This window comes from Tupaia chinensis, unplaced genomic scaffold (genome assembly GCF_000334495.1).
Source record: "Tupaia chinensis unplaced genomic scaffold, TupChi_1.0 Scaffold000082_1, whole genome shotgun sequence".
Lineage (NCBI taxonomy): Eukaryota > Metazoa > Chordata > Mammalia > Scandentia > Tupaiidae > Tupaia > Tupaia belangeri.
The window spans coordinates 1,035,477-1,050,772 of NW_006159543.1; the positions used below are offsets into that span (position 1 = coordinate 1,035,477).

The 15,296-nt window shown below is 40.6% G+C and overlaps 1 long non-coding RNA gene across 1 annotated transcript in view; it reads right to left on the reverse strand.

Moving 5' to 3' along the window:
* Positions 1–1,378: 1,378 nt before the first annotated feature.
* The window catches only part of LOC114006781 (uncharacterized), a 162,324-nt gene continuing 148,406 nt past the window's right edge, over positions 1,379–15,296 (reverse strand). The window contains exon 3 of the long non-coding RNA XR_003548462.1: positions 1,379–1,457. This is a non-coding gene — a long non-coding RNA (uncharacterized LOC114006781). The remainder of the gene's footprint in view (positions 1,458–15,296) is intronic.

Genomic DNA, 15,296 nt, shown 5'->3' on the forward strand with positions numbered 1-15,296 from the left:
GTGTTCTGTTTGTCTATGTTCTTGAAGGTTTGGTTGACCTATTTATGCTACTATCTTCTTTAGACAGTGTAAGCTCTTAGGCTTGCTGGAGTCTGATGAGCATGCAAACAGAATTCTGGAAGTTTGAAGGTCTGAATTCTATAGAGTGGCCATGAATTCAGGAAACACAGATCATACACACACACACACACACACACACACACACACACACACACACGTATTTAAAATGTTTACAGAAAATGCAATTAAAGAATGAGTATATTTTAGTGCAAAAGTTTTTGAAATCCACACATAGTTTTTTCATATTATTCATTTGCCAAGAACTTCTTTAATATTCACCCCTCTTATATATAATTTTTTTAATAAATGAAACCCACTTGGCTACTTTTTCTGAGTTATGCTGAAGATCTAGGCTTATTTAGTAAAAATCATAGGTATGAATCATCAGGAGCTATGCATATACAGGATGTGATGGAAACACTGTGTCAATGCACTGTGTTCATTGCAGTTTGCACAATCTGAGCTCTGCATTGCTAATAAAGGACAGTACATTGACTATGTCACAATGTTCTTAAATATATCCTGTTTTACTGTAATATCTATAAACTATTCTTTATATATAGTCAGCCATAATTTTGGACTTTATGGCTATCCAGTATTCTTTTATTTATTTATTTTTAATTTCCCAGAGGGCATGTGTACTTGCCAGAGAGATATAGATGGATATATATAGAGAGAAACAGGGAGAAAGCATTCCCCATTGCAGCATGGTCACATTGCAATCCCTTCTCCATCCTTTCAGGATTTGAGGAATTCATGAGCATACATGCACATGCACCTGGAGAGTTTATTAGGCCACTAAGTTTGAAACATAGTCAGCCATGTTTGATTCAGCTCCCTACCAGGCCATGGGCTGGCCTCAGCTACCCAGTACTCTTGATTCTGTCACTTACAAGCTGTGTGATTTTGTACAAGTCACATCCTAGTCCGTAGATATCAATTGGGCCACCTGTTCCCCAGAGTAGTAGAGAAGAAACAAGTGGATATAAAGGAGCTATGAACATTTACACATATCCACAAACATTATCACAATCTGGTTCTGTACAACCTAACTGGCTTCTGGAAATACTCCAGAAGAAGCCTTGAGGAAACCTTGGCATTATTTCAATAAAGGAAACTTCTTCTTGGCCCCTCAGAGATTTTGACCAGTCTAGTTCTACCTATCATTAATTAGCAGTGCTATTTGCAGCTGATCTTCATCACTTTGCTTGTTACATGAGTTCATAAGAGTAAATTCTAAGCAATTTAATTGTCAAGAAAACAGATAAGAGTTTCTGTGACTCTGTTTTTCAACAATGAAACAAAGAACTTACTCTTGTTCCTTTCTCAGGAAAGCATTTGCAGACCCCACTGCAGTCTTGTCCCCCACATGGCTTTCCATAGGATTTCTTCTCTCCCTATTAAAACAAAACAAAACAAAACAAAAACAAAAAGGGAAAAAGTTAGCAAACCACATGAACCAAGAAGCAATGTTGCCCCAGAGAACCTAACACTTAACGATATTACTGACCTGATTGGATAGTGTCATGAGTCAAATACACTAAACACTTATCTGAAGCTACCATCCTTTTAGTTTAGGTGCATACTTCACTGAATAGTCAGATTGAAAGCTGTTTTGGGAACTGAATTTTAGATACCCCCTCATTGATGGAAATTCCAGGCATGAAATACTAAAGAGTTTCTTTATGTGGGGCTAGAAATAGATCCTTGACATATATTTGTGTAAAATCAAAGGCCCAGTGGGTTATGGATTTGTACTCTTGAGAAAGCAGTACATGTAGAAGAGAGCTTAAGAGAAATTCAAGTGCTAGAAATGTAGTGACAGATGAAAAGGACCACCCTGTATTCTGCTCTCAGAACTGTTCCTCTCAGGCTCCATTTCCAGCACTCAATTTGTACAGTGATGCCTCTGTGCCCAGTCAGATCCCACTTTCTCAAGAAGTATCATACTGAGTCCTCCATGCTCTTCAACTTCATTTTTACTCTTCTCTGCTTTGAATTTATGTAAGATCCCCACATGACCTGACATATGCTGATCCTCTTCAATCTCATCTCCTCACTCTCTCTCTGACTTTCTCTGCTTCAATAGCATGGGCAGGTGCTCATTCGTGTGTGTGTGTGTGTGTGTGTGTGTGTGTGTGTGTCTGGTGTTTTTAGATGGGGTTTTGCTGTATCACAATCCTCCTGCCTCTGGCTCCTGATTAGCTGGGGCAATATGTGCATGCCTTGTGTCTGACTTTTAGGATGGGCTCCATGTGGCCTTGGCCTGTTGAATAGCAATGTCCAACACGTGCTACTACACCAGGGCCTCATTCTATTCTTTAAAAATACAAATCCTGTTTCTGCCTCAGAGCTTCTTTCCTGTACTCCTTTATGAAATGTTTTTCCCCTATTTGTTTTTAAAATTGCTGGCCTCTTTTCATTATACACGTTTCAGTTCAATTGTCCATTCTCAGACAGTTACATCCAATCATATCACCTTGCCATCTTTTTTCATCATTAAAAATGTTGTCTCCTCTCACTAGAATGTCAGTACCATGTAAGTAGAAACCTTAACTACCTTGTCAACATTGTATCCCTAATGCTTAAAACAGTGGAAGGCACTCAAGGAATGGTTTGGTGACTACATGAATAGAGCTAGGATTTCAACCCAAGTATAACTCCAAAGTCTTGACCAGTCCTCTTATGTCTTAATATTTTCTTTTGAGGTTTTTATTTCTTCCATGGGGGGAAGGGAGTGGAGAGAGAAAGAGAGAGAGAGAAAGAGATATCAAGAGAGATACAGTACCCTCAATAGGGTTCTGATGCCATGACCCACCCCCAGCCTCAGCCAGCCCCAGATCATGGGCACATGCATGCCTACAATACTCAGAGAGGTCTCCAGACACGAACTCAGAACTTCCTTATGTGGGTCAGTCTCACTAGAATTGCTTTTTACTGCTGTACAAACAGTCAGCCTCAGTATTTCTAAGTCTTCTATCTACCAGACTCTCAGTACAAGACTCAAAAATGAGGAAAAATGCCATACTGACCATATCCACCTTGGAGAAAAAAAAGCAAAACATAAATTCTAACTATTATTGGTAACAAGAACTTTATCTTTGGGATGGATTTAGCATCATCCAACTTTTTTGTTTAATGTTGCTTGTTTTTTCCAAAGAGAAAGGCATATTTGGGACTAGCAGTTAGTGTAATGGCTATATCACTGGACTCCCATGTAGTCAACCGTAGTTGGAGTCCCGGATCTGGTGACTTAAACTCACACTGGGCGCGTGTGCGTGCGTGCCCAAGATCCCGAGAGGAGAATGGAGGAGAAGGGATTGCAGCATGGCCATCTCCCCCCGGGGGGGGTGATTTCTTGGCTTCTGTCTCTCTGTCTCTCTCTTTCTGGTGAGCACATGCGCCCTACAGGAGAAAACCTCTACAAAAGAGAGAGAAAGGCATGTAAGGCATAAATATGAGCCAGCCTCATACTTAATCATTCTAGCCTCTGTGTAGCATGCCTTTCCTTAATCCCTGGGTGGGGGGCGGGAGGGCACTGTGAATTTCTCAGATGGCCTCTTATCTCTTTAGACATTCCCACAGCAGTTTATCACTGTAGCACCTCAGTAATAAGGTAGTGATGGCAGAGCTATGACAGAATACTGCTATTTTTAGATTCCAAACACCTTCATGATATATTTTATCTCTCTTATATGTCTTTGACATGGTAAGTGCTATATACACTTTCCAGTTTGCCCTCCATTTTATGGTCTATAGGACTGGTGAGTTTTCTTAAGGGTGAGATCAAGAGGTGCTCTGGAAGGAGAAAGCTAGGGGAGGGCATAGAATAGAGAACAGAGAGACAGAGCAGCCCTGAATTTTATCTTCATCTATGCTGTCACTCTGTCTAATGTTGAGTACTCTATTTCTTCAGAGTGTAGATAATTTGCATTTGCTCCTCCACACCTTTCTGTCTTTTCCAACCAGTTCTCAATGAGCATGTGTAACTAGTAGAGACAAAAAAAATACCTATTATTAAATGATAAAATTCATCCGTTTCATTGGAGAGGACCCAACAGGTGTTGTTAAAGTTGAAAAGGCATCTATTTGGAGCTATGGTCTACTTCTAAATAGTGTCTATTTGGGTGTCTCATAAAATTGGTCTATTGTAGGCCCAAAGTTTCCAGATCTTTAGCATGAAGCAAGGAGGCTGGGGGCAAGGAGGCTGGATAAGACAGGAAAAAATCTCAATAACAGTAGCTGAGCAAAAATATGAGGAAGAGAAGCTAGGGTTTCTCAGGAACTTACTAGAACAAGGAGGCATAGACAGACAGCTAACCAACAGGAAGCCATCACTGTCCTCTGTCACCACGGAAAGTAACAAGAGAAGCTCCATTGGCCACAGGCAATTTCCTGTAATGCTGACCCTGGCAGTTTCCCCAGGAGTCTTCAATTACAGTGGAATGGGAGGGGTGAAAGGAGTAGCCTCCAGGGAATGTGACTAGAACAGGCCCTGAGGAAGCCTTTGCCCTACTCTGGCTTGTCTGGGGACACAGTATCCCTGTTCAACCAGTCCACCAGTAGTGTCATTCCTACCCTGGAATACTTTCCCTTGCTCACAAAATCCAAACCTTCCTTACTACCACAGAAAATTAAAACTGGAAATGTACTGGATGACCAAATATAGTGGTTCTTAATTTTATCAGACCAACCCATCATTTTTTGTTACATTTATTTATCACTCTTGCTTGCTATCTTGAAAACAAATTCATAGGAATAAATCATCAAAGAAATATAAGCAATAATTGCGAAAGCACGTATTATGTCCTCATTGTATTATCAAGAAAAAAGTCATTTATAATAAAATAATATGCATTTCAATATGTAAAAGCTCATACAGGGCTATATTAGAAAATGTAGTGACATAGAGGCTAGCAGCTTTACACAGAATCTTCAACATGTGACAGACTGCTGACGCAAAACGACACTGGCCTGTGGTACTGAAGACTTAAGTATCACAAATGTAGTTGCTATGAGTGCAGTGATTATCTGTAATAATCCATGGTAATGTTCTGAGAACAAAATAAAGTATAACACCCTTTTATTTACTAGGTAGTTTTAAGCAGTAACAATAAAACCTTGAAAAAAATCATTTTGACATGTGAAATGTGGTTATGTTCTAGATTCAGATAATTTATAAACAACATTTTCACCTCTGTGAATGTTCAGAAGTCTTCTAAATGTAGGGCAGGATGCAGGACAAGTCATCATAATATACATAAGATCTATATTTTCTGGCCTCCACCTGTAATTGTCTTCTGCCCAATCATTTTGAAAACCAAAAATGGCTTCAAGATTTCTCAAATACCCCCCAGAATGGGATATTTCTTTTCATCTTATTTTATTGTTTTGGTTTTTGCCACAGGGCACTTGCACTTGCTGGAGAAAGACAGACAGAGACAGAGAGAGGGAACGTGAGAAATCATCTTCCAGGGACAATAGCCATGCTACAATCTTCTTCATTCTCCTCTTGGTATTTTTGGGCAAGCACGTTTATGCACCCAGCATGACTTTCAAGTTGCTGCGTCTGGGACTTGAACCATGGTTGGCCATATGGGAATCCAGTGCCTTAATCACCACACAACCTGCTCACCCCATGGGTTGGGGTGTTTCTGTTAACCACTAGTCTAGGAGCCAGCAGGTGATGTGGTGCTTATAGCAATGGACTCCCACATGGTTGACCATGGTTCAAGTCCTGGATCTGGTGGCTTGAAAATCAAACCAGGTTGTGTGCATGCATGCCCAAAATCTCAGGAGGAGAAGGGAGGTGTAGGGATTGCAGTGTGGCCATCGCCCTGGGGGTGATTTCTCACATTCTCTTTCACTGTCTCTCTCTCTGGCTAGTGCACATGTTGTGCAGCAAAAACTTTTAAAAACAAGCAAACCAACAAAAAAATCACTGATCTAATCCAAATCACCCATTTTACAGATGAGAACACTAGGAAATTATTTTGGCCTGGGATATACTGCACTTCTGACTCTAATGCCATATTCCTCCCACTGTTTCGTATCTCTCCAGGCTAACTTCAAGTTCCATTTCTTCTAGCTTTAGTGAAAAGCTACTGTGCTCACTAAATGTTCCAGTCATTGGGCAAATGTTACATGCTGTTATAGAACAGTCTCTGCAATGTTCCTTAGGTTGTGTAGCTGAGAGTCTTATTTCCTCATCCAGATAATAATGTCTATAAGGAAAATATTGACCAATTTTACCTATCTCTCTACAGTGTTAAAGAGAAAAACCTATGTTCTAGGTACTAATGGAGGCAGTATAAGTTCTGGAGTTAGTCCGTACAGGTTTGGATTCTAGCTCTAATATTTTCAAGTCAATGACCTTAGGCAAGTAACTTTCATTTCTTTCTTTCTTTTTTTTTAGAGGTTTTTGCCATAGGGTGTGTGCGCTCACCAGACAGACAGAGAGACAGAGAGACATAGAGACAGAAAGCAAGAAATCACCTTCCAGGGGGGATGGCCATGCCCCAATCCCTTCTTCTCCATTCTCCTCTCGGGATCTTGGGCACACATGCACATGCGCCTGGCATGAGTTTTAAGCCACTAGGTCCGGGACTTGAACCGCAGTTGACTACATGGGAGTCCAGCGACATAGCCATTACACTAATCGCTGGTCCCAAGTAACTTTATTTTCTGATAGCCAATTTTCCCATCTGTAAAATGGAAATGGTAACAACATCTACTGTATAGGGTTCAACTGGAAGATTTAATAAGACAAAACTTGCAAAGCATGCTGCCTGGCTCACAGCACAGATGGTTAGTTATTACAATTGCATTAACATTAGCTATGCCAGACTATTTGGCATTTATGTGACACATTGGTCTCTCTCTGGAGCTGATAATTAAGTGATATGTACTGGGATGGTCATGGAAGCTTGTGTATGGCTGATATCCACTCTGTTTGGTTGGATATTCATTTGGTTTTCCTGATGACTGTGTAAACCTGATACCTAATTTTCGTCAGGGGATATATGTACTCACCAGAGAGAGAGAAGGGCAGACAGTGGGGAAGGGTAGAAAGTACTCCCTAATGGGGCATGGTCATTTCACAATCTGTTCTCCTCCGTTTCTCCATCCTCCTGGAATTTTGGGTTTGCACACACATGTGCTCAGCACATTTCTTTAAGCCACCTAGGGCCAATATTTGAATTGCAGTTGGCCATATGGGGTCTAGTGCTCTTAACCAATAGATGATAGGGCTGGCTCCCAAGAGTTAAATAGTTCTTATGTAATCTATATCTCATCTTTTGTTAATGCAGGTTCTTTTATACACTTTTCTCCTTCACCATGAAACAAACTTCTATTTATTCCTCAAAACTTAGCTTGAACACCATCTTCTTGGTGAAGATGCCCAAAAACTCTGCCTCCCTCTCAGCAATTTCAGGCAGATGTTCTAATTCCTCTTTGTTAATAGTGATTTACTATATTTTACTCAATCTATTTGGTGCTTTCATCGGACTGTGATAAGGACTGTCTTATTCTTCCTTGCAGCCCTGACAAAAGCAGGTTATTCTGTAAAGAGCTATGAACAACTGAATAGCAAGTGTTGGATCAGCATCATCTGAGATTCTCCATCTCCCTTTGGTTTACTGAGATAAAGAGTTACATCACAGTGTCTCTTCCACTATCCAATTTGCTTTTCCAGGCATCACCTGTGTTTTCTGGTATGGATGGTGGCAGTGATGACAAAGATAACCCAGGAAGGAAGAGATAGGATGTAAGGACAGCTCACCTGGCGTGACTCAGTGGCTTACAAAGGTGAATTATTTTTCTTTTGTTTTGAGTTTACTTATGTATTTCTTCAGAGAGAAGGAGAAAAAAGGCAGCCCTAGCACGGTCCCCATGTTGTGATCTATCCTCAGTCTCAGCCAGTGGCACTCATGGGAAGTGAACCCAGTACCCTTCCCATGTGAGTCTAGTTGTCTTACATTGCACCATCTCCTGGCCCAATCAGATCTTTTTTCTTTTTTTTAATAAGAGAGATTTTTGCTATAGGAAGTGTGTGCTTGCCAGAGAGACAGAAAGTGACAGACAGAAAGTGAGAAATCACCTGCCAGTGGGAATGGCCATGCCACAATCCCTTCTCCTCCAGTCTCCTCTCGGGGTTTTTTGCATGCATGCACATGTGCCTGGCATGAATTTTAAGCCACGGGGTCTGGGACTCGAACCACAGTCAACTATGTGGGATTCTAGTGACATAACTGTTATGCTATCTGCTGGTCCCCAAGCTGATCTTTTTTAAGCAAAAAAGATTTTTTTCTTTTTTCTCCAGAAGCCTGGGTCACAGAAGGCTAGCTGTGTAGTATTTTATTTTTATTATTAATTTATTAAGTACTTACTATATACTAAGCACTGTACTTAAAAGGCTAGACACAAGGGATAGAAAGTATACCATACAGCCATAAGTAAAATAAAACCCCTGCTCACATGTTGTTCCAATCCAGAGGGAAGACAAACAGTAAATAGATAAACCTTACATACATACTTATCAGAATAACATGTATTATGAAGAAAACAAATCAGGGTAAGAGGGATAGAAAAGGTTGAAATTAGGTTGCTATTTTATATAGGGAAGTCAGGGAAGGGCTTGTTTGTATGGTGCCTTTTGAGCAGAAAACAGTGTTTCTCAAAGCATGGTCCTTGGACCAGCATTGCTAGTCCTGGAAACTTGTTTGAAATGCAAACTCTTGCCCACTCCCAGATGTGCTAGATCATAAACTTTAGGGTAGGCCCCAACAATCTATGTTTTCACAAGTTCTTCAGATGATTTTGATCCACACTAACACTTGAGAATACTGCTGAAAATGAGGGAGCAAGTTATGCAGATATATGGGGAAAGTGTTACAGGCAAAGGGAACAGCAAGTGCAAAGACAGTAAATGAGAGAACATGCTTGATGAGCCCTGAAGTGGAGTAAATAAGGGGAATGAAGTAGATAATGAAGCCAGAGATCGAACAGATCTCTGTAGAAACTTTGCGTTTGGAAAGTTATTGAAGGGTTTTGAACATAGAAGCAGCACCAACTGATTTAAAAATAGATCACTCTGGCTTTCCTGTGAACTACAGTTGGGCAAGTGTTGGAAGAACAAAAGCCACCTAGGACACTGTGTTGGTAGGCCAGGGAAAGAATGATAGTGGCTTGGATCAACATAAAGAGGGTCAGTGGTCGAGACTGGCAGACATGGGAGGATTCTAAGTATGCTTTGAAAGTAGAGCTGTTAGGATTTTCTGATCAGCATCATCTGAGATTCTCCATCTCCCTTTGGTTTACTGAGATAAAGAGTTACATCACAGGGTCTCTTCCACTATCCAATTTGCTTTTCCAGGCATCACCTGTGTTTTCTGGTATGGATGGTGGCAGTGATGACAAAGATAACCCAGGAAGGAAGAGATAGGATGTAAGGACAGCTCACCTGGCGTGACTCAGTGGCTTACAAAGGTGAATTATTTTTCTTTTGTTTTGAGTTTACTTATGTATTTCTTCAGAGAGAAGGAGAAAAAAGGCAGCCCTAGCACGGTCCCCATGTTGTGATCTATCCTCAGTCTCAGCCAGTGGCACTCATGGGAAGTGAACCCAGTACCCTTCCCATGTGAGTCTAGTTGTCTTACATTGCACCATCTCCTGGCCCAATCTGATCTTTTTTCTTTTTTTTAATAAGAGAGATTTTTGCTATAGGAAGTGTGTGCTTGCCAGAGAGACAGAAAGTGACAGACAGAAAGTGAGAAATCACCTGCCAGTGGGAATGGCCATGCCACAATCCCTTCTCCTCCAGTCTCCTCTCGGGGTTTTTTGCATGCATGCACATGTGCCTGGCATGAATTTTAAGCCACGGGGTCTGGGACTCGAACCACAGTCAACTATGTGGGATTCTAGTGACATAACTGTTATGCTATCTGCTGGTCCCCAAGCTGATCTTTTTTAAGCAAAAAAGATTTTTTTCTTTTTTCTCCAGAAGCCTGGGTCACAGAAGGCTAGCTGTGTAGTATTTTATTTTTATTATTAATTTATTAAGTACTTACTATATACTAAGCACTGTACTTAAAAGGCTAGACACAAGGGATAGAAAGTATACCATACAGCCATAAGTAAAATAAAACCCCTGCTCACATGTTGTTCCAATCCAGAGGGAAGACAAACAGTAAATAGATAAACCTTACATACATACTTATCAGAATAACATGTATTATGAAGAAAACAAATCAGGGTAAGAGGGATAGAAAAGGTTGAAATTAGGTTGCTATTTTATATAGGGAAGTCAGGGAAGGGCTTGTTTGTATGGTGCCTTTTGAGCAGAAAACAGTGTTTCTCAAAGCATGGTCCTTGGACCAGCATTGCTAGTCCTGGAAACTTGTTTGAAATGCAAACTCTTGCCCACTCCCAGATGTGCTAGATCATAAACTTTAGGGTAGGCCCCAACAATCTATGTTTTCACAAGTTCTTCAGATGATTTTGATCCACACTAACACTTGAGAATACTGCTGAAAATGAGGGAGCAAGTTATGCAGATATATGGGGAAAGTGTTACAGGCAAAGGGAACAGCAAGTGCAAAGACAGTAAATGAGAGAACATGCTTGATGAGCCCTGAAGTGGAGTAAATAAGGGGAATGAAGTAGATAATGAAGCCAGAGATCGAACAGATCTCTGTAGAAACTTTGCGTTTGGAAAGTTATTGAAGGGTTTTGAACATAGAAGCAGCACCAACTGATTTAAAAATAGATCACTCTGGCTTTCCTGTGAACTACAGTTGGGCAAGTGTTGGAAGAACAAAAGCCACCTAGGACACTGTGTTGGTAGGCCAGGGAAAGAATGATAGTGGCTTGGATCAACATAAAGAGGGTCAGTGGTCGAGACTGGCAGACATGGGAGGATTCTAAGTATGCTTTGAAAGTAGAGCTGTTAGGATTTTCTGATGGGTTGGATGTGAGATATGACTGAAAGAGAGGGGTCAAGGATTACTCCAAAGTTTTGGTGCCAAGAATGAAAATAATGAGGCCAGCAGATGGTGCATAGTTTAAGGTGGCTGGATCCCACATGACCAACTGCCAGTTGGAGTCCTGGACCTGGCAGCTTGAAAAACATGCTGATGCATGTGTGTGCATGGCCAAACTCCCGAGAGGAGAATGGAAGAAAAGGGATTGTGACATGGCCATTCCCCCAGGGAGTGATTTCTTACTTTCCTTCTCTTTTTCTTTCTCTCTCTCTGGTGAGTACATGTGCCCTATAGTAAACACATACATGAAAAGAATGAAATTGTTGGAGCCAGCAGGTGGTGTGGAGGTGAAAGCATTGGACTCCCACATGGCTTATACCTGGAGGCTTGAAAATAATATCTTACATGTGTGGATGCATGCCCAAAATCCCAAGAGGAGAATGGAGAAGGGGTTGTGGTGTGGCCATGCTCCCTGGGGAGTGAGTTCCCACTTCCTTCTCCCTCTCTCTTTCTCATGCACAATACCCTATGGCAAAAGCCTTAAAAATGGAAAAACAAAGAAGAGAATTGTCATTTATTTAAATAGAGAAAACCATCGGGAGAACTGTCTTTGAGAAACATCAGAAATTCAGGTTTTGAGATGACAATTAGACATTAAAAGGGAGAAGTTGTGTAGATAGATGGCTATGAAAGTCTGGAGTTCAAGGGAGAAGGCTAGCTTGGAGATGTACATATCATGCTTTAGTCAATGAACACTCAGCAATGCTATGGCAACAAACCCAAAATCTCACTGGTTTAACACAGAGTTTTATTGTTGCTCGCATCACAATCATATCAGGGATAGGAAGTTCTTTTTAGTGGTCTTCATCCAAAGATGACTTGGATCTCCAAGCTGGGTTTGTCTAGCAATTCCATTGTCTCAGAGAGTAGCACACTCTTAATTCTTCCTGACTGGAAATAATGCATCTCTTGTGCTCCTATGCCCTTTAGCAAGAACTAGACATACTGGCAACCTAACAACATGGAAAGTAAGAGAGAATAGGAGCCATTTGGTGAACACCATCTCTACCACCAATGGTATATAAAGCCATAGAACTACATTAAATTACCAAAGGAGTGAATTGAACAACAAGGTACTTCGATGTTAGGAGAACATGAGAAAGTACCAGATAGAGTCTGAGAAGGAGTAGCCAGGAAGATAGGGAAATAACCAACATAGAAAGAGGAAACTGGTGGCAAGTGAAGAAAGTATTTCAAGGAAAAGAGAATGAGGAACTGTTAAACTGTTGATACATCAAGTAAGAAGAGGTATGAGAACACACTAATGACTTTAGCAATGTGGTGATCTGGACCAGAGAAATTCTAGTGGTTTGATGGGGCTAAAGGCCAGATCACAATGGGTTCAATGGAGAGTGGGAAGTGAGAAACTAGAGAAATCCAGTAAAACCAATTATCTCAAGGAAGACAGGGAAGAGGAAAAAAGTGATTCTGTAGCCAGAGAGGAATATGGGGCCAGAAAATGTTTTAACTTTTTCTTTTTTTATGATTAGAAGTGTTGGAGAATGTCAATATTTTTGAGAGGAAATGTGTTGACATCAGAGAGAGAGAGAGAGTAAAATTTTGGGGTGTGACTTTAGTGATCAAGAGAGGATGGTAACTCATATATGTTGATGGAATGCCTTAGATATGAGCATGGTAAGTTCATGAACTGTGACAGATGGGAAGACAGAATATTTGGATACATATGCAGGGAGGTTGGTTGATATGGTACTGGGGGTATGCTTCCTGTCTTTGTGGAGAGCCCACGCAAACTATAACAAAAATCTCTCTAAAAAAATAAATAAATAAAAGGAAAAAAGAAACCAAGTATCCTCATTGTCTGCCTTTGATTTTTTTCCCTACTGGATCTGCTTCCAGTAGTTCCAGGAATCAGCTTGAAAATGAGAAGTCAGGAAAAGAAACATGAGTGTTGAGAGAGTGCCTTTTTTTTTTTTCAAAAAAGTTTTATCAATTTTACTTACACTATAATATTACTTGTACTGTTTGTATACTCAATTTTAGAGAGATTTTTTTGTACCCTATAGGGTGCCAGAGACAGAGATAGAGAGACAGAGAGAGAGAAAAAGCAGGAAATCATTCCCCCAAGTGGAGATGGCCATGCTACAATCCCTTTTCCGTTTTCTTCTCAGATTTTGGGCACACACGCAGATGCACATGGAACCAGTGTGAGTTTCAAGGCACTGGGTTCAGGACTCAAACAGCAGTCTGCCATGTGGGAGTTCAGCATTTTAACCACTATAACACCTACTAGCCCCATTTGTACATTTTCTAAACAAACTTCATATGCAATGATCATAACTACATTTGAAACAAAGGACATTTTTATGTGTGCATTTTCCAGATTAAAAAGAGAAATCCTGAGTTTCAGAGAGTTGGTGTCATTTGCTAACTGAAATGACAAAGCAAAAAATAAAAGCTGGAGCTTCTGTTTTTGCAAAGCTAAAGACAACTAAAAGAGAAAAAGAATACATGATGCTTAGGTGCCCTTTTATAAATTTCATTCCCTTCCAATGGCCTCAGAATCCAGAAATCCAGAGGCCTCTTTGGCTGGTTCAGATCCATTCCTGGGGTCACATTCTTAATAATAGTTACCATGAGCACCTGCTATGTCCATGGCTAAGTATTAATAGTTCACTTTTATTGAACTATTGAACTGTGCCACTACACTGTGAGCTAGGATCTATTACCATCATCATTTCACAGATGAGGAAACTGAGCCTTAGATGGGTTAAACAGTTCGCCTACCCAAGGTCACTCAGCTAGGGAGTAGCACAAATTCAAACTGAGAATGTACTGGCAATCTTAGATCACTTCCACTAAGGCAAGTCCCCTTTGGCATAATACGAGGTACCTGAACTTTGTGCTAATAGCATAGAGAATCTGGCTTTACCTCGAGCAATCCTAAAACAAAATGCTCTTTACTGAAATGTAAATATACACATACATTAAACCAAACTGGGTCATGTCCCAAGTTTAATGTGCCTTTACCTTTCAATAACAGTTCTTTGTGAGTTTGTGAATGAAAGACTCTGGGAAGAGAACAAAGTGATCTGTGGGAGCTGGCTCCCTATCAGGTGAGACTTGTTAACCACGCTTTGTTTTAAAGGAAGAAGCTGAGACTAGGCATTGCCTAGTAGTTCAGGAAACCATTTCTTTCCAACATCTGTTCAATCATGTTCACACCATATACAAACACAAAATGATAGGTCAGGGGATGGGAAAGCAACAGGAATGTTGGATATCACTTGAAAGTCCTCACCAGCCAAAGTGAACCAGAATCTTAGGGGATATAGTACTGCCCTGTTAGACCTTAAACTGGATTCACCAAGCTAATGCGTAACACACAGAGAAAACAAATGTTGCCCATAATATTCTTAAAATAGGTGCTTCCCTTTGCTCTGCCAATAAGTGCTTAATGAGCAGCTATAAAATAACAGCATTTTCTTTTCTTTTCCTTTTTTCCAATAGTATTTAGTTTTTTTTTTTAAAGAGGTTTTTGCTATAGGGCACGTGCGCTTGCCAGACAGAGAGAGAGAGAGACAGAGAGACAGAAAGCAAGAAATCACCCCCAGGAGGGATGGCCACGCCACAATCCCTTCTCCTCCGTTCTCCTCTCGGGATTTTGGGCACGCATGCACATGCGCCTGGCGTGAGTTTTAAGCCACCGGGTCCATGACACGAACAGTGGTCGACTACATGGGAGTCCAGCGACATACCCATTATGCTAACTGCTGGCCCCTAAGAACAGCGTTTTTTAAGACTAGTGACTGGAAGCAGATGAGAAATGCTTAAGTTTCAAGGTTAGAAGGGGCCCGAGGCTCAGAGGTCCCAGTGTCACATATAGTCAGGGTGGTCAGATTTGGCAAACAAAATGCATGATGCTGAGTTAAGTTTGAATTTCATAGAAGTGGCAGATAGCTGTTTAGTAAAAATATTTCTCTAATTACCAAAAAATATGACACATGCAATATTTAGGACATAGTCATACTACAACTCAATTCATTGTTTATCTGAAATCTGAATTCAACTGAGTGTCTTCTATTTTATCTGGAAACTACAAGTCACATGACACACTTGCATGACAAATTCAGTTGTGAGGTGTGTTGAAAGTAATCATTAGTAATAATAATTAAAGTATAAACGCAACTTACTTTTGGGAAATAGGGGGGAACTGAGTTTCTTTCTGTCAGTCTT